This window comes from Cydia strobilella, chromosome 2 (assembly GCF_947568885.1).
Source record: "Cydia strobilella chromosome 2, ilCydStro3.1, whole genome shotgun sequence".
Lineage (NCBI taxonomy): Eukaryota > Metazoa > Arthropoda > Insecta > Lepidoptera > Tortricidae > Cydia > Cydia strobilella.
This window is the reverse complement of record NC_086042.1, coordinates 13,226,535-13,247,421: the sequence shown is the minus strand read 5'-3', so window position 1 is coordinate 13,247,421 and position 20,887 is coordinate 13,226,535. Positions and strand designations below refer to the sequence as shown.

The 20,887-nt window shown below is 38.3% G+C and overlaps 1 protein-coding gene across 2 annotated transcripts in view; it reads right to left on the bottom strand.

The window, feature by feature from the left end:
- The window catches only part of LOC134752390 (probable peptidoglycan muropeptide transporter SLC46), a 58,119-nt gene extending 37,492 nt beyond the window's left edge, over positions 1 to 20,627 (bottom strand). For both annotated transcript variants that reach the window (XM_063688101.1, XM_063688110.1), the window contains exon 1: positions 20,352 to 20,627. The gene's annotated coding sequence lies outside the window, so the exon portion shown is untranslated. The remainder of the gene's footprint in view (positions 1 to 20,351) is intronic.
- Positions 20,628 to 20,887: the final 260 nt, after the last annotated feature.

Here is a 20,887-nt window from a genome sequence, read left to right as displayed (position 1 = left end):
TTAGTTCTGTTTTACCAGAAGCGCTTTGAAGGTAAGTGTTGCTAAAAATTGTGTTTAAAATGAGTAAGTTTACGAATTTTGTGCACAAATCTGTTAATTTTTGCGGTCTTCAAGTAGTAAATACTAATGCTAATCGAAATAAAGTATATATAAAGCGTAATCACACTAGTTTTTACGGGTTTTATTATTGAGGAAAGTTTACTGAAAAAACATTAAACAAAACCGCAAATTCCTGTAGTTTTTCTTAGCAATTAATTTTAAATGCCAAGTTCAACAATTTGAATGTATGTACATTCGTAAAATAATGTTATATTAAATAATTATAATTATATTAAATAATGTAGAGGTTAACTCATTATTGCGGAAATCACATTCCATTAGTTCTGTTTTACCAGAAGCGCTTTGAAGGTAAGTGTTGCTAAAAATTGTATTTAAAATAAGTAAGTTTACGAATTTTGTGCACAAATCTGTTAATTTTTGCGGTCTTCAAGTAGTAAATACTAATGGTAATCGAAATAAAGTTATATAAAGCGTAATCACACTCGTTTTTACGGATTTTATTATTGAGGAAAGTTTACTGAAAAAACATTAAACAAAACCGCAAATTGCTGTAGTTTTTCTTAGCAATTAATTTTAAATGCCAAGTTCAACAATTTGAATGTATGTACATTCGTAAAATAATGTTATTTTTATAATTATAATTATATTAAATAACTTTTTAAGACTTGAATCATTCTTGCAAATCGAAAAAAATATCACATCAATGCATTATGAGGCTTGATTGATTGTTGCAAAATAAAATTTATAATAACAACAACAACACTTTATGTGCTATAACATGTTGATTATAAGTTCAAAGCCACATTTACACCATTAGCAAAACTGTGTTAAGTATATTGACACGTTCTTGAGAAAGTTTCACGTCATCATTCAATTGAATACATTATTAACAAGAAATAAACAAGAAGGGGATAATTGCGAGAAATTTAAATTTATTTCGAATATTATAATTATTAATCACTAGTATTCATTGTATTTAAGCTGACAAATACAACAGTTTGAACAAAATCTTGAATTTTTAGAACAAACACTCAAAAACCACGAAAATATCTTTAGACGCCATTTTCTCAAAAAGGTGCTTATGTGGGTTAACACATTATTGCTTATCAGCATCCAGCTGTAAGCTTATGCATGTGTCTGAAATAAAGAAATAATAAAGAAATAGACTTATAGACTTCTCATCAAAGAATATAGACATAACATAATACTCACTTTTGACTCTTAAAGCTATTAACATTAGATTACGATTGAATAGATATGTTAGAAAATCGGGCCAACGCTAAATAATCAACTTAATTAGCGACTTCATGAATGCTTGTGGATTTGTTAAAAAGTTTGTCTGTACTGCAACTTTAAATCGCAAAAACTTAGATTTAGACTAGAGCTATTATGTATATACCAGTTGGACTTGGACGTTGGACTTCAAAAATAGACTCAGACTCAGACATGAGTCAGACATAACTTAATGGTTGTAACACGATAAAGTTCGCTCAAAAGAAAAAAAAATACCTACCACAAATAGACCTGCGCATAGTAGGTGCGCATAATGTTTTGCCTAAGAAGAAAATGGAGACTATTTTGAATCAGACACTTAATCGAAACGAGAAAGTAATCGAGATAATCTTCTTTTCGTGTTAAACTCCTATAAATATAAAAAATAATGAACAAACTGAACAACACTTATTGGAAATAAAACTAATATTTACCAGAGGTTTGTATTCAATGTGAACATACAATTAAGTAGTTTAATTCAGTCACATGTAGTATGAAAGAGCATGATCAACTACTTTGCAATTGTGGAACAACAATAGCGAGCCTGGGACAAGGCCATACAAATGTCATTAAAGGGAGATAACATCGCATTTATGAAATCTTACTCGCATTTTGCATTCGTTCTTTATATGAACACAAAACATTAAAATTACCGTGGCGTAAAGCATCCTGCTTTTTCCAATAGGTATATAAAACGGTTCGGGCGGAGTACGTCACTTTCTGAGTACGTCACTTTCGGAGTACGTCACTTTTGAAAAGGTCACTTTCGGAGTACGTCACTTTCTGAGTACGTCACTTTTTTAGTACCATCGCCCACATTGTTAACTGTACATCGGTGGACCTTATGCCTTCTGTATAGACTATAGAGTATGGAATTCTCTACCAATCAGCCGTAAGGCCAAACAGAGATTGGTATTGAGGTCGGGAAAGTATGGAAGCTAGACCACCCAATATTCGTTCTTTATCTTCTGTGGATTCGGATTTTCCCTCAAGGTCCAAAACACTCTTTTGCGGTGGGGCAGGAGGGTTCCGATAGTGTAATTGTTAAAATAGACATCAGGAATGCATTTAACGCTGTGGAAAGGGATACCATTCTTCGGGAAGTGTTGGAGCGTACTCGTCCCTGTATCCTTTTATTTACCAGTGTTATGCGTCCTCTAGTAACCTATTTTTCATGGACACCCTCTTGTAGTCACAGGTTGGTGCGCAGCAGGGCGATCCTTTGGGGCCCTTAATTTTTTGCCTGGCAATTCAGAAGGTCATTTCCGGGCTGAAAGCGCCATTAAATGTTTGGTATTTGGATGACGGCACTATTGGTGGAAGCCCGAAAGTGGTCCTTGATGACCTTAACTTGACTTAAGTCAACCCGTCTAAGTGTGAGTTTTTTACCTGTGCTGGTGGGGGCACAAACTGTTTTGCACAGTTTGAGTCAATTTTGCCCGGGATAAGACAGGTGGATGCACACTGAGGTTATTTAATTAGGTGCTCCCATTTTTGCTGAGGGTGTTACCTCTGTTCTTCAAGCCAACGGGCGGGCGCTCTCGTTAGCGCGAGAACATTTGGGGCATCTATCGGGTCATGTAAGTCTCGAATTGCTGCGGAATTGCTTTGCGTTACCTCGGATGGTTGATATAATGCGAACATCTCCTACTTGGCTTTTTCAGCAAGAGGTAGAGGCATAGGATAACACGCTCAGAGTTTCTTTAGAGTCGATACTCAATGTAGCATTTGATGAGAAGCAGTGGCGTCAAGCGGCCTTGCTTGTTCGATTTGGTGGTCTCGGGGTGCGTCGGGCTCAAGTTGTCGGCTTGGTCTCTTTTTTGGCCTATGCGCATGGGTCTGCGGATCTTGTTGCTCGCATACTCTCTGTTTATGGCAGCAACGTCCGCATACCATATGCGTCGGAGGCTTTGGAGAGATGGGTTGTGCTTTGTCCCGCCGACGACCGTCCGGATAGTTTGGGAGTCCAAAGGCAGTGGGACGACATTTTGTGTAGGCTCACCTTAACGGATTTGTTGGGTGGTGCTTCGGGGGCTGATTTGGCGCGTCTAAAGGCGACTTCAAGACCAGAATCAGGTGCGTGGTTGCATGCTTTGCCCTCGCCACATTTGGGTACACTGCTTGACAATAATTCTTTGAGGATAGCAGTGGCCTAGAGGTTAGGGGGTAAGGTGTGTGAGGCGCACCGTTGTATATGCGGTGTAATGGTGGAGGAAAACGGGCATCAGGGCTTGAGTTGCAAAAGGTGTGCTGGACGTTTCCCGAGGCACCATTCCATAAATGACATAATACGTCGGGCCATGGTATCGGCCAATGTTCCATGTGTTCTAGAGCCACCGGGTTTGTCACGCACGGATGGTAAGAGGCCGGACGGGTTAACGTTGGTTCCCTGGCGGAAGGGGCGTTGTCTCTTATGGGATGCAACATGTGTAAGTACATATGCTGCGTCGCATTTGAGACACACTCTTAACGCTGCAGGATCGGCGGCGGAAACGGCTGCAAGGCTCAAACACGCCAAGTACTTCGCCTTGGAGGTGGTGTACGATTTCGTACCGGTTGCTGTGGAGACTGCTGGACCCTGGGGTAATGAGGCTCTGGAGCTTTTTAGGGAGTTGGGCAGGCGTTTAAGAGAGAGGGGTAATGATCCCCTCTCTAGATCTTGGCTGGTCCAACAGGTTTCCATCGCCATACAGCGTGGTAATGCTGCAAGCATAATGGGAACTTTTGGGCCGGTCTTGGTGCAGGGTGGGGATGGGCGTTAGTTTATGGTTGTTTTTGACGAAGCTTGTTGCAGAAATTATGTTTTGTATTAGTGTTAATGTAGAATAAGGTCAGGACGAGGCTTTTGCGTATTACGTTTGTGTTTTGACGAAGCATGTGGCGGATTACCTTTTTGTATGATTTAATTACTAAATAAATAACATTTAAACTCTGTAGGTATGTCAGATATAAAAGCGACCGTGTGTCGTACAGCTAATCTGGTTACTGGTATACATTTTTCGTGCAGGTATCAGGTACTGTTAAAACGTACTATACCTACAAACAGCAACACTCCTAACTGTCTATCGGTGGACCTTATTACAAAAGGCATAAGGTTCACCGATGTACAGTTAACAGTGTGGGCGATGGTACTAAAAAAAGTGACGCACTCTGAAAATGACGTACTCCGAAAGTGACGAACTCAGAAAGTGACATACTCAGAAAGTGACGTACTCAGAAAGTGACGTACTCAGAAAGTGACATACTCAGAAAGTGACATACTCAGAAAGTGACGTACTCCGCCCGAACCCTTATTTCCCGACACACACTTTCAATCCCTTTTTCACCACCTTAGAAGGTGATTTTCCAAAAATCTTCTATTTTAATATAATACCGTTTCACGAAGTTTCGAGTTCCGTTTCTCTATTTTTGGTAAAATCATGTTAAAATCCGAAAACTTCTTTTCACCAGTGTCTGATCCACAAAAACCTTGCTGTTAGTGCCTTGTAATTAATTTGTAATTGATGGTGGGTTCCTTCTACATCGAATTGTCAATCCAAGAAAAAAATTAAGCACACCTAGGATTTCGCAAACTCGGATTACACGCATTTAGGACCAAATGAAGGTAATAACTAAATAATTCCAGCTTGCTGGGAATTAATCCTCAAAACGTTTTTTTTATCTAATTTGATTGGCCTAAAAAAGTAATGATAAAAAATGTAGTGCATCCGTTAAATAGGAAATCTGACCTGGTAACCTTATTCACTGTGTACCTAACCTAACACGCTCCTCCTCGCTTTGCTCGTTGCACCTATCTTTGGATTTTGTAGTTTATACTAGTTTTACTAAAGCATTAATGCACTTAGTGAACTTTATTTTGGACCAACAAGGAACAGTTCAAAGTAATTTAAACCAAGGCACTTTACAAAAACAAATGTTGACCGATAAAATATAGTGAAACCCCCTTTTAAACAAAAATATTTAGGGAAACTTATTTTTACTGGAGAAAACGTGATTAAACTTAGAACAAGTAACATAACAACATAATAATACCTACCAAGATTAAATATTATATTAGACTAGTAGTATCCGATTTCATATTAATCTCGTAACTTAAAACTGTTAAGTCGATTATATCCAATATTATATAGGTAAGTCTGGGTAATTTTAATTCTGTACTTGTCACCATCTTTTTACCAAATACTTCAACCTTTACCTAGGTACTAGCCTAGTACTGTCACCAAAAAGGAAAACAAAATTCTATACTATGATTTAAGTATGAAGACAGCAATTATCTCTAAAAATAACTTCACATTAAGTTTAGTTGTGTAGGTACAGGTAAAAATGTTAATCTATCCTCAAAAACATACCTATCTCAAATCGGCACGAGGTCAATAGTTAATGTTTTGAAGGCATAATGTGGATGTTCTAAACTATGAGATGTCGACAATTGCTGGCTATATCATCATCAGAATCGCGCATTACCTTGAACACCGCGTAAACGTTCTTCTGCTGGTAGGTATGCATTGAATCTACACGAGAGACTTAGGTACCGGCATTTAAAAATAGTATTAAGGTGCAGTGGGTGCAGCCAGCAGACATTTTGAAAAATCGTGGCGCTTTTTTAGATATGTATATAAGTTGTAGGTACACAGCTACAGTTACGAGACAATAATGACAAAACATATATGGTAGGTTGCTTCTAGAAATAAACAAGAGCTTTGATCTATAACCTTTCCAATACCAAATCATGTGGACAAGGTTAAGGTAAATTGCACAAAATAGACAAAAGTAAACGTTTCGAGCAGGAAACGAAACCGCTCTGCGATGTAATAAGAAGAGAAACAGGCTATTTTTGCCAAGCTGATGGCAAAGTAAAAGAGTAGAATACGAGTGCATTGGAAACAGTAGGTTTCATCTGTCTCGCACAGATATGTTTGCACCTCAGGCAGTTTATGATTCGGTTTTAATAAGTATAGATAGATTTCAAAACAGGGAACAAAACTGCGTAATATTCCCTGGAATGTGCTAGTGGCGCTCAGTATGTACTGAAGGCCTACCTCGAAACACAAAAATCGAAATTTCGTGATCAGCTCTGTAAACAAACCGCCTTGATGCATCAACGTTATAGTAAAAATTTATTAAAAAAAACTGTTTAAGGCATAGGTAGTACCTATACTACCTATACTGTATAAGTTACTCTATGGTTTACAATATGTGCTAGCACTGCACTCTGGCCCTAATATGAAATGAAAGAACGATCAAAAATACGTAAGTACCTTCTCTAACAATATTACATATTTAAAATATTTTCATATAAAGTAATTTAATATGTTCTTAGATTATTATTTGCTTATAAATATAACTTTTTGTACCTACTCAGTCTCAGTAGTATAGGTTTTATTTGCTTTGGATGATTATAAAAATACAACTTTGTGAATTGAAACTCCCTGTCAATTGAATTTCAATTAGTGAATTCAGGTATTTTTGTAGCGACCGATGAACCTCTTTAATTATTTAATATAACCTGGTTTATTTGTTTACTAAAGTAGAATTGGTACATAAATATCTTTGAGGATTGTGTTCTAGAATAAGCGCTATTTACGGAAGATAATAAGATTTTTTTTTTCTCACAAAGTTAGGTAAGTACTCTATCCTGAATATTGTGGTTTGTGTCGAGTTAAATATAAATATACATAATAGTCAATATTTATTGTTATTAAGTGATGGTCGTTAAGGTCGTACAATTAGGTACTATAAGAAACATAAAATCACTTAATTATTAAGATGGCTTGATCGTAAATGTCGTAATGGGAGTTACACCAATAGGTGTTCTGTTACGCACCATTAAAATAAAATAATTAGATGTAATATGAATTCTGTAGATATCGGTTTCAGTGTTGTTTTCTGCACTTATGAGTCCTACATCTCCAAATATTATAAATGTGAAAGTTTAGATGTATGTTCCTACCTTATGCAAAAATCGCTGGACAGTTCCAGGAAATTTGGCCCATAGGTAGATAGTTAATAACCTAGAAAAGGACTTAGGATAGGGGTTGCAATTAGTACGAGAGTAGCTACCAGAGGAGTGGGGTACAGTTTAACCACTCCAATACAGATGAAAACGCGGGCAGAGGCACTAGCCTCTCTAGCCATCTAACTAATAAGACTAATAGGCGGCTGACGGATGCAAATTACCATAGAAAGTTACAACTTTGCCTTTTCAACATAGCCCACCGCATCACATTTCAGTAGAAGCGAAATATCATAAAACTAGTAACAGATACACCTCCCTTTTCAATCAGTGGTTTATAGCTAATCATATACGTCAAAATAATGTCGAACGATATACGTAATGTGGATATGACTACAATTGATTTAAAAACCGGCCAAGTGCAAGTCGGACTCGCGTTCTAAGGGTTCCGTATATTACACAATTTTACCAATGTATTTTTTTATGTGAAACGTGAGTGAAATGTCAAAGTCAAAGTCAAAGTCAATATAATCTTTATTCAAATAGGCCTAACAACAAGCACTTTTAAATTGTCAAGTTTTAAATATTACCTTAATCTAAATATCAGAGCAATTTATTGATGCAGTTATTATTATTCTTACAAACATTGAATTATTATAGATATGTCAAACTTAATAATAAGAATTCACAAAAGGATCGTCAAACACCAAAATTGTATAAAAAATACTAGTCTAGAAACTTTCTAGAATAAAAATCTAAATGTCAAAAAATACAGATTACCTAATATAGGTATTCATTGAATTATCAATTTCATCATTATTAACACAATAATAAATAATTAATTATTTTCAATCACAATCCCACGGTGTTTCATCATTCATGTAGTCTTGTGTGCTATAATAGGCTTTAGAGATAAGTTTACGTTTTACGTATTTTTTAAATTTATTAACAGATAATTCAGTGATGATATTTGGAAGTTTATTATAAAATCTTACACAGTTACCCATGAATGATTTTTTAATTTTATGGAGCCGAGTGAAGGTTACTGCAAGCTTATGCTTATTTCTAGTATTAATGTTATGTATGTCACAGTTTTTCTTAAAACTGGCAATGTTTTTATGTACATACAGAATATTCTCATAAATATATTGACAGTGCACTGTCATTATGTCAATTTCCTTAAATTTATCTCTAAGTGAGTCTCTATGGTTCATTTTATATATTGCTCGAATAGCCCTCTTCTGCAGAACAAAAATGGTATTTATCTCTGAAGCACCACCCCACAGTAAAATACCATATGACATAACGCTATGGAAGTAACTAAAATATACTAATCGAGCTGTTTTCACATCAGTTAACTGACGGATTTTGCTCACTGCAAAAGCTGCAGAACTCAGTCTATTCGAAAGAGTATCAATATGGGGACCCCATTGGAGTTTAGAATCTAAAGTTATACCAAGAAAAACTGTACTATCAACTAATTCCAATTCCTCGTCCTTCACAATGACACTTGTTTGCACATGCCTTACGTTACTACTAGTGACAAACTTAATACATTTAGTCTTATTCTCATTTAACAATAAGTTATTAACATTGAACCAATTTACTACTTCTGAAATAGCATCGTTTACATCACTGTAAGCTTGCTGCTGTCGTTTGACTTTGAAAATAAGTGAGGTATCGTCTGCAAACAATACTATATCATGGTGGGTCTTTACAAGGTATGGCAGGTCATTAATGTAGATAAGGAACAGGAACGGCCCCAATATTGATCCCTGCGGTACACCCATGTCTTTAAAAAACCCGTAGGGTTGGGATCAATACCTAAGTAATTAAATCCGACTCACGCTTGACTGTACATTTCTAATAGGTTTTCCTGTCATCTATAGGTAAACAACTATTTTGTGTATTTTTTCCAAAATTTAATACCTAGTAGTTGCGAAAAAAAAAGGGGGGGAGGGTAACTTTTTGCCTATTTTCTTGAATAACTTCTAAACTGTCTTGTTCTAAAATGTCTTGGAGAAAATAGGCTGTGACAGACAGACGCACGAGTGATCCTATAAGGGTTCCGTTTTTTCCTTTTGAGGTACGAAACCCTAAAGAGAACATAATTGCAAAAAAATATAGAATTTTATTGTTGAAGTAAATAATCATATTTTTCTTCTATATATTAGATATTGTCAGTCCATTCCTTTTATAGTTCACTATCCAGTGATATAGTGAAATGATCTCTCTACATCTAGCGATGTAAGAGGTCGTAAAGTGATACTTTATATACAAAATATGTACTTACTGATATAATTCAACCAAAACCATATATTTTTATACATCAATATTACTTGCTCGAAATTTAATTAAAGTCTTATCCATCTTATACTTTCGACACCATATTGCATCCATATTGGTCGCCCTTTGCTAATAAGTGCCCTAATTGTACTTACCATAATCATTAATCATACTTAGATCGAATACGAATTACGATCATAAATTAATTGATCGTTTCAGCTTGACTGAAACTTTCTCGTATGTCCAGCTGTTCTCATACCAGTATATATACGGGTCCCATCTCTCAACAAATTCTCGTGAAATTTTGTGAGCCGGTTCAATAATTTCTCGAATCAATGTTTTCTTTTTGTCGATTCAGTTCTTTGATTTTTTTCAAAATGGCGGAGCTACTGGCACTTATGAGGACTAAAGCGTGTTTTAAATTTCGGCGGGAACCAAGGGGCTGTGGTAGAAAGTATTATAATTTACTAAAAAATTTAGTTAAAAGAAATTTATACGAAACTTGCGAATTAAGGTAAGGGGCAAGATTTCGATTTCGAATATGGCACAATCAGATTAAGTCTCACCTCGAAATCCTTCCAAAGATATGAAATTTAGTATGTATGTTAATTAAAGGTATCTTTTTCATGTCCACACTATTTGACATTTGGGGACCTCGAGGAATCGCAGCCATCTTGGAAAATGTGTACCATCCTGGACAAATTTGCGTTTTACTCTAAATATACGTTCTCTATGAAAATATGGTGTAGGGCAACATTAAAGCTTTTTAAATTCTACACAAAGAAGTCCTAAATAACTTTGCGGAAAAAATACATCTTGTTATAGAAAATAATAGCTGAATCCAGATTTAGCGCTTATACCCTTTCAGGGGATATTCTCTTAATATGAAACTTGGATGAATATGAATTCCACTTTTGTCTATACATTTGTACACGTTCTACTCCAATATCAACATTTTACTCGACTGCGACTTAAACAGAAAGTAGGGTTATGGGTTTAAATACTGAAAATCAGTACACCCTGTAGCTCAGGATACTGGACGGATTTTTAAAAATAACATATCGGTAGATTCCTCTTGCCCTTCACAACCTGCTTACACCTGCTGTTTTATTAAAGAAAAATTAATACAGCCGCCTTGAGAGGACGCCGAATAGTAAGTCATATTTTTACTTCTAGCGCCTAAACTATTGAGTGGATTTCAATAAAATAGACATCAGTAGATCCATAATTGGTACACGAGTGTTATGGAATACAAATTTACTAAAATAAATGGAGGAAAAATGTGTAAAACTTAAAAATGTGACTACAAAAACAGATTTTAGGTCTTAAATGGGGTTTAAACAATAGCAAGTGACAGTAATGAAATTTGACACATACAATTTCAGGGATCCCTGTTTGCGTGTCATAAAATTGGAGCTTCGGGGACCACGGGGATCAAACGCCATCCTGAAAAGTGTTTTTTGCTTTTTCTGTTTTTCTCGGAATATCTGGGTTTAATGTGAATACTGTGTACAGCGAAACAAAAGCTTATTAGGTCCTACACAAAAAAAGTATAAAACACCATGTCCCTAAAACGGAGCTTTCTTCTAGAAATATGGCTCAGAAGTCAAAAGGTTATACTTAATCATCTCCTACTAAAATTTTATTTTAAGACGGGTCAGAAAAAAATACTTGTATAATTTTTTTACTAATTTATGGAACACAAAAATATTATCTACCCTACCATGAAAAAAAATGTGTGGAAACTTGTAAGCTTCCCTTGTAACTTTTGAACCCTATTTCTAGAAAAAGGCTTCGTTTTTGGGACATGGTGTTGTATAACTTTTTAGTGTGGAATTTAATAAGCTTTCGTTTCGCTATACACAGTATTCACATTAAACCCAGATATGCCGAGAAAAACAGAAAAACCAAAAAGACTTATACTTTTCAAAATGGCGTTTGATCCCCGTGGTCCCCGAAGCCCCAATTTTATGAGACGCAAACAGGGATCCCTGAAATTGTAGGTGTCAAATTTCATAACTGTCACTATTGTTTAAACCCTATTTAAGACCGAAAATCTGCTTTTGTAGTCAAATTTTTAAGATTTACACATTTTTCCTCCATTTATTTTAGTAAATTTGTATTGCATAGCACTCGTGTACCAATTATGAATCTACTGATGTCTATTTTATTGAAATCCACTCAACAGTTTAGGCGCTAGAAGTAAAAATATGATTTACTTATTCGGCGTCCTCTCAAGGCGGCTGTATTATTTTTTCTCTGATAAAACAGGTGTAAGCAGGTTGTGAAGGGCAAGAGGAATCTACCGATATGTCATTATAAAAAATCCGTCCAGTATCCTGAGCTACAAGGTGTATTGATTTTCAGTATTTAAACCCATAACCCTATTTTCTGTTTAAGTCGCAGTCAAGTAAAATGTTGATATTGGAGTAGAACGTGTACAAATGTACCTATATAGACAAAAGTGGAATTCATATTCATCCAAGTTTCATATTAAGAGAATATCCCCTGAAAGGGTATAAGCGCTAAATCTGGATTCAGCTATTATTTTCTATAACAAGATGTATTTTTTCCGCAAAGTTATCTAGGACTTTTTTGTGTAGAATTTAATAAGCTTTAATGTTGCCTTACACCATATTTTCATAGAGAACGTATATTTAGAGTAAAACGCAAATTTGTCCAGGATGGTACACATTTTCCAAGATGGCTGCGATTCCTCGAGGTCCCCAAATGTCAAATAGTGTGGACATGAAAAAGAGACCTTTAATTAACATACACACCAAATTTCATATCTTTGGAAGGATTTCGAGGTGAAACTTAATCCGATTGTGCTATAAGGTACGCTTGTAAGTACGTTTACCAGCCCCGTGGGGCGTGCTCATCTCCTTGCTTATTCCGAGTGGGAGTCGGGGGCGTGGTTACACTCTTTACCCTCCAAAAATTTTGGCACTCTTCTCAGCAATGAGACAATTAACTTTCGATGGCACTGCGACTCGGAGCTGTATGTATTGCCCCGCACACATGTCACTGTGGTTCCATTGTCACTGGTAAGGGCCTGCATGGCTTGTCTTGCAGCAGAAGTGCGGGCCGCATCACACGCCACGCCAGCATCAACGACATTCTGCGTCGGGCCTTTACCAGTGCCGGAGCACCAGCCGTCCTAGAGCCCACAGGCCTAACCAGGGACGACGGAAAACGGCCCGACGGCATGACTCTTGTCCCCTGGAAGTTGGGCTGGCCCCTAGTATGGGACGCGACGTGCGTCGATACTCTTGCACCGTCCCAAACGGGGACCTCGACCAAGGCTGGGTCGGCCGCCGCAGCGGCCGAGCACCTCAAACGGCGCAAATATGCTGCCATTGATTCTGGTTGCATGTTTGAGCCGTTTGGGGTGGAAACGCTCGGGCCTTGGGGCACATTGTATATTTAGGGAGCTAGCGAAGCGTCTCATTGATGCTACGGGTGACCAGAGGGCTGGTTACTTCCTTGCCCAGCGAATTGGCATCGCAATTCAGCGTGGCAATGCTACCAGCCTTCTGGGCACCTTACCATCCGTCGCCAAGCTAGCTCCCATTTTTTACTTGTAAATATATGTAGATATTTTTAGGTTATTTAATTAGTTAATTTAATTATTTATGTTTTTATATTTTTATGTTTGTTTGAAAATAAATATACTAAGTACTGAATAAACAGAATGACCCTTTAACTTAAAAGTTACGTAACGTTGCTCGTACCTTCAGTCCTACAAAAAGCATTAGCCGCACCGTAAAATAGTAGATTGTGTCACAAGGGAGCAAAATGACATATTTACGGCGAGGGCGTACATTGAATCCTGAGCGTAGTGAGGGGTTCAAGTGTTAACGCCCAAGGTGAAATAATTTTGCTACCATGTGACACATACTGTTTTTCACATCACCTATGAGGAAATTGTTATGTTCCAAAATATTATTTAACCTAAAAAAAAATGTATTCAAAACAGAAAAAAAAACATGTTCTAGAACAGAAAAGTGCCACTTTGATCCCTCCTAGCAGGGAAGAAAAGTGCCACTTTGATCCCTCCTAGCGGGGAAGAAAAAGCCCTTTTTCGAATAGGTGATGTGAAAATATCTTTTTGATTTCGTTTTCTTTGTTATTGAGTTAGGTTTATTAGCTGTAATTTCACGAAGCTTATCGAGAGGAATACAGTAAAAGTTTTATTTACTTCGCATTTGGGTACCTACCGATCCATTAGGAACGCCGGCAAAACACACAAAAACTGTAACTGTAACGGATGAAATAGATACTTTCGAGTAAAAAAAATTCGAATATACTCGTATTCGATAACTTAGCGGCCGAATATTCTAATATCAAAACAGGTCAAATATTCGACATACTCGAATAATCGAATTGCAAGCCCTAATTATTACACATAACATCCAATTCATCACTGTAAACACACGTATTCTACTAATGGGGTTGGCCGGTCGAAGTATTTAGCAGATGGCGCCAGCATAGCTTGCCCTGTCAATCCCTAGAATTGTGTCAAATTTGTGTTTTTTAATGCCCTGGATGCCAGCCCTTTAAGCCATATCCCATAGAAAAAGGGGCAAGCTATGATGGCGCCATCTATGCAAAACTTTGACAGTTGCCAACCCCATTTAGACGATGGGCCATTAGCCACAAATACCAATTACGTCTATTTTACATACTCGCTTTCCATTATTATAGTAACTAATTTAAATACTGTAAGTACTATTATTATTTTTTCTCATGCTCTGAAAGAGGGTCATTGTTGTTCTAAAAGGTGTGCAGAAAATGATACGTGTCTGCAGCGCACTAGAGCATTTTACGTTCCAAGTGCGTTTTTTTTTTACAATAAGCAATTGAAATTTGGGTTTAAATGAATTTCTTATAAAATTTCCATTCTGATATTTAACTCCCCATTCCATAAATAACAATACTTTTGCCTAAATTGTTAATTCAAAGTACCCTCAAGAAATACTATAAAAATGTAAACTTTGTTTTTAAAAAAACATGCATTTTACTTTCCTTGTATTCGAAATGAAAAGTAGAGTGTTTAAACTCGGGTGAAAGGCATCATTTCAGCCTCGGACTATTGGCGCTCTCACAACGTTCGAGCGCCAAACAACCTCGGCAGGAATTTATTTCTTTATTTATTTAAACTTTATTGCACATAAAATTATAAGTACAAATGGCGGACTTAATGTCATAAGGCATTCTCTACCAGTCAACCACTGGGCTAAAAAGAGATGGTTGTTGGGTGCAGGATTAATACTCGAAAAATTAAAACGATAATCGCTACCTACTATTTGGTCGAGCCTACCTATTACTTTGGTCGAGGCATCATACTCGATCATTAACCCGGCCCCTGGGGAAATAGAGCCTCTTCTCTATTTCTCACTTGGGTAATTCTCGTCCGGCGCGTCCCAGTCGCGGGGGTGGGCATCCTGCACCTCAGTAGTTCGGGGTGTAAGGGTGGCGGAGTTCGGATGAGGACCCAGCACCGCGGGGTATAGCGTGGTCCCCTGCCCAGGGTTACGGGTGAAGACCTCAACGGCTGCTAAAGCGGAGATGGCGGACATCGGTACGGTGGAGCAGGCGGAAGAGGCAAAAGCCCAGTGGAAAGCTGACCTGCCATTAGTGGGACACAGGTTACACTGGAGCTGCATCGCCAGGCAGGGCGATGCAGTAGGGATGGCGGCGGATGAGGCCTCGGCCCAACGGCGGCGCCCAAGCTCTCCAGGAGAGTTACTGCCTTGGCGTCAGGCGGCAGCCGGCCGTAAAATCTAAAGCCAAAACCAATTTCTCCTCACAAAAATGAAAGTACAACAAATGGAATTGGGCAATACTACTAGGGCGTACCCCGTAAGCGACGCGAATACGAAGGATGCGATTAATACTAGGGCGTACCCCCCAAGCGACGGTCTATTGGACAAGAACAAAAATTCGCATAAGAACTTACTTCGCATAAGACTTGCAACATGGAACTTGGGGTCTCTCACAGGAAGGAGCCAAGAGCTGAGCAAAATTCTACACAAACGGTGCATTAACATCTGCTGCATACAGGAGACGAAGTGGAAAGGCTCAAAGTCTAAAGACATTGGAAACGACTACCAGGTAATATATCACGGAGTAGACAATAAAAGAAACGGGGTGGCCGTGGTTCTGGATCACAACTTCAAGTCACGAATAGTAAATATAACACGAAAGAGCGACCGCCTAATAGCGGTAAAGCTGGCATTAGATCACCAGCAAGTAACCAACATAATATCAGCATACGCACCACAAACTGGCTGCACAGAAATGGAAAAGGTAGAGTTCTGGGAGGATTTCGATGAACTACTGCAAGGCATACCATCAAATGAATATAAGATAATTGGCGGCGACCTCAACGGACACGTGGGCGCAACAAATGACACTTCTAACAACGTGCACGGAGGTTTTGGGATGGGTAAATTGAATAAGCAAGGGGGAGCTATCTTGGATTTTGCAGCGAGACATTCACTAACCTTAGTTAATACAAACTTCAAAAAGAGATATGAACACCTAACCACCTACAAATGTGCGGGGAAAACATCACAAATAGATTACATCATCTCGGACGTCTCTATTAAGCAAAAGTTTAAAGATTGCAAGGTCATCCCGGGTGAGGCTCTGACATCTCAACACCGGATTTTGGTAGCCGTATACGACCTACCCAAGCCTATAAAAACAAATGTAGATAAAACACCAAGAACAAAGTGGAAAGAACTGGATGGCCCTAAGGGTGAACTGCTACTGGCTGGTCTAAAGACTTACTTGGAAGCTGATTTGGACGTAATGTATGAGCACGCTGAAGATATTTGGACTAAGTTTGAAGAGCACTGCAGAACAAAAGCAGCAGAGATTTTGGGAGTATCTAAAGGACCTCTATGCTCCGGCAAAGATCCCGAATGGTGGAACGATAAAATAAAGGAGGCTTTAGCTAACAAGAAAACTCTATTTAAAACATGGCAAAGTTCGCAGGCAGAAGAAGATAAGGCCAAATATAAAGAAGCAAAGAGACAAGCAAAGATCTGCATTGCTGTGCAGAGAACAAATGCAAACCAAACTTTCTATGACGGATTAGAAACGGCTAAAACAGAAAATGAAGTACTCAAAATTGCTAAGGGCAGGCATAAAGCCACCACCGACATCAAAATTAACAGGTACATCAAAAACAGGGACCAAGTTCTGTTAACTGACAGCACGCAAATCAGACAGAGATGGTATGAATACTATGAACAACTGCTAAACGAAGAATTCCCCCACGAGGATCCTGCACCTCTTGAACCTGTCTATGGGCCAATACCTGAAGTCGATCCGCATGAAGTAAAGCTAGCTGTGGCTAAGATGAAAAACAGAAAAGCTCCAGGCCCAGATGAGGTCCCAGCTGATTTATGGAAACGACTTGGCCCGGTAGCAGTCAGTTGGCTGACCAGACTGTTTAACATCGTCCTGTCCACAAAGAGAATTCCAGAATCATGGCGCCAGAGCTATCTGCTACCATTCTATAAAAACAAGGGAGATGTGGCTGAGTGCGAAAACTACAGAGGAATTAAACTGACTTCACATACGCTAAAGATATGGGAGCGAATTTTAAATAGCCGTCTCTCGTCTCTAACGGAAATCTCCCCAAATCAGTTTGGTTTCACGGCATCCAAGTCAACCATGGATGCTATACAGGCGGTCAGAATCCTGATGGAAAAACATCGAATAAACAAAAAAGACCTGCATCTTGCATTCATTGACCTCGAGAAGGCTTTTGATAGGGTGCCCCGTAAACTGGTGTGGCAGGCTCTAAGGGCGCAGAAAGTGCCAGAATACTATATAGACCTAATACGAGACATGTACCACGACGTTAGTACAAGAGTCAAAACCTTGGCAGGCTTAAGTAATGCGTTCGAGGTCAAGGTGGGCGTTCATCAGGGATCTGCACTCAGCCCGTTCTTGTTCAATCTTGTGATGGACTATCTCACAAACCACATTCCGGCACCATTACCTTGGACGATGCTGTACGCCGACGATATCGTACTGGCGGCTAATACTGCACAACATCTGCAAGTACTTTTAAATACCTGGACACATTCTCTCGAGAAGCATGGACTCCGAGTGAGCAGGAGTAAGACAGAGTATCTGAAATGCCCATTCAGCGGGAACACAACCCCTGAAACAATCTGCATCGGATCAACACCCATCCCTACAGTCAACAAGTTCTAATATCTGGGCTCCATGCTTACGGCGGATGCCAATATAGATGCCGATGTTACGCACCGAATAAATGTAGCGTGGCAAAAATGGCGGACTCTCACCGGAGTTCTGTGTGACCCCCGCATGCCTATAAAAACGAAGGGCAAAGTCTATAAGACAGCAGTTCGCCCGGCATTACTGTACGGATCGGAATGCTGGACAGTAAAGAAGACACACGAGCAAAAAGCCCACGTAAACGAAATGAAGATGCTGCGGTGGGCGGGAGGGGTGACCAGGATGGACAGGGTGCGCAACGAACACATACGGGGTAGTTTTAAGGTCGCGCCTATCACAGACAAAATGATAGAGTCCCGCCTTAGATGGTATGGCCATGTAATGAGACGCAGTGAAGACCATGTGGTAAAAATCGCTCTAAACTTACCAGAACGTAAGAAAGGTATCGGCCGCCCGCCATTGACCTGGTGGTCTAACATAGAGAGAGACCTCAAGAAAACCCAATTGCCAAAACCGACAATCCAGGACCGACGGGCCTGGCGCAAAAATGTGAGGAGACCCGACCCCAGATAACGGGAGCAGGGACGGACAAAGAAGAAGAAGAATCGCTACCTACTATTTACAAAATAAGTATTTACAAAATAAGTATTTACAAAGTAAATACTAATTAATATACTATGAATTCATAAACTTAAACATATACTTTATATGATATACTTACATAAATATGAATGAGTGCCTTTCATCCCTTGGTTAACAATCTACTATTACCGAAGTTATGTTTGCGATGACAATGTGATGTAATCATATTTTATTTGGTATTATACTGAGTAAGTACTTATTTATAACATATGCCATAAGAATCGCTAATATTTGATTAAAATCTGCAGTTTGCGATGTTTTATGTAATTTAAAGTATTATTTATATTTAAAAAAAATACTTTCAGGTAGGTAGTTAGCAAGAGGAACTATTATTATAAAAAAAAACAAAAAATCCGACTGTATACATATATTTTTGAAATGGTCTTTTCAATAGCATTACTTACCCATATTGCTATGGTAAGAAAATACCGACCAAGTGCGAGTCGGACTCGCGCACGAAGGGTTCCGTACCATCAGGCAAAAAAACGGCAATAAAATCACGTTTGTTGTATGGGAGCCCCACTTAAATATTTATTTTATTCTGTTTTTGGTATTTGTTGTTATAGCGGCAACAGAAATGCATCATTTGTGAAAATTTCAACTGTCTAGCTATCACGGTTTATGAGATAGACAGACGGACAGCGGAGTCTTAGTAATAGGGTTTTTACCCTTTGGGTACGGAACCCTAATAAAAAGCTACCCCCCCCCCTTTTTTTTCATTTGCGGGCACCATTTTCAAAATTTACATAGCCTATTATGTCACTACCACGATTCAGACGAATTTAATACATACGCTCGAAAAGCATTACACTTGTGATTACACTCCTTCTGACGCAGTCGGGTAAAAAGTCAGTCCAGACCTTGTTGAAAGTAAGTTGATCAGTTGTAAGGTTGAACCTGCGTTAGCGAAATATACCTTTCGGAAAAACTATTTTATCCTAAATATATATACGTAGGTAGTATTTCTTCCTTAGAACATTATTTTTCAACAAACTAAGTACATCAGCAATAATTAGCTTGTGGTTATAGATTTTCCATAAAAAATCCCCTAACTTAGGTATTGTAAATAAAATAGCATCAAAATGTTAATCAACTTCGTATACTGACTCATATTTATGAAACAAGAAACTGATGGAGCGGTATTCGACATGCGTTAAGTGACGTTTCGTGTTGAACTTCAGTTGAATGGAAGAAATCGTGTATTGTCGAATAGGTAAATTTGACATTAGCAATCCACAGTTAGGTGACAACGAAACCAAACCGAACCACGCAGAGTTCAGAGCCATTTTAAACCGTATAGTAGTAAGAAAACAAAGTTGATTTTTGTTGCATAATTTTTTCAATGAATGAGTTTTGGTTGTACCAAATGATACTTTCCACAGTTGATGAACAAATGATTCATTCAACTGTTGAACTGATGTTGAAGCCGAAACTGACAGTTGTGCATCTCGAATAGGGCCCCTGTTCACACTTTCACAAAAATTACGCTTAGAAAGTTGTCCACAAAATAACATTTTTCATAGTCAGTTGGCATTGAAACTTTTCCAAGTGAAGTGCTAAGTGCTTCTCAATGTAAACAAACAACGCATTATTTGACAAAGTGATGTGGAGAAGCTGGGCCGATTATCGACAGAGACGAAGAAAATAATACCTACAGAAGCGTGAACAATTTGTATTTACGTATTTATATTCATAATGCTCCGGGTTATAAATTTCTTGGTAAATAAACGATATAATATACTTAAGCAAATATCTTTCGCCTTTTGCGAATATCTTTCTCCATTCTATGATGTTTTCTCTCAGAAAGCGAATCAAATTTTGTTTTTACTACAGTAATCCACGGGTATCATGCATAACGAGCATTCCGTTCCTAAATTTCTTTTACAATAAAATCTACACTCGAAGCTCAACTCACCACTTATCCTTATTAAGAAATTGCTCACAACCAAAATATCATCACTACGTCACTAGAAATTGTAGGTCCCGTTTGGTGTCAAAGGTCTCAATTCAGCTTTAACGCATTAGTATTACGAATTGAGTTCCTTATTTGAATTTATGCAAATTTCGCGCGTCGACCGCTGTCCCTTGCGCGCGCGTTCGCTACAAACGGTAACGGTTAGGTGATTGCAGTTAGTTCGCACCGGCTCACACTCTTAACCATTTCGACAAGTCGGTTATGAGCGGATGTCCATTCCGACTAGCGAGCATCGACTATAGCGATAATAAACTATCAGACCGCGTGACGTTCGATTGCTGCATTTCTTTTCTTTTGACTCCCGATGGTTGGACCGGACCTTTGAGCTGTTTCGGCATCGCAAAAAAATGCCCAAAATTTTTGTGATATAAATATATTAGGTACCTACACAAGTTCCAACTGTTATTTATTTAAAGAGACTTGGTTTTTTCTTACACTTTACAAAACAAACTTGCTCTATTGGTTGATACAAATCA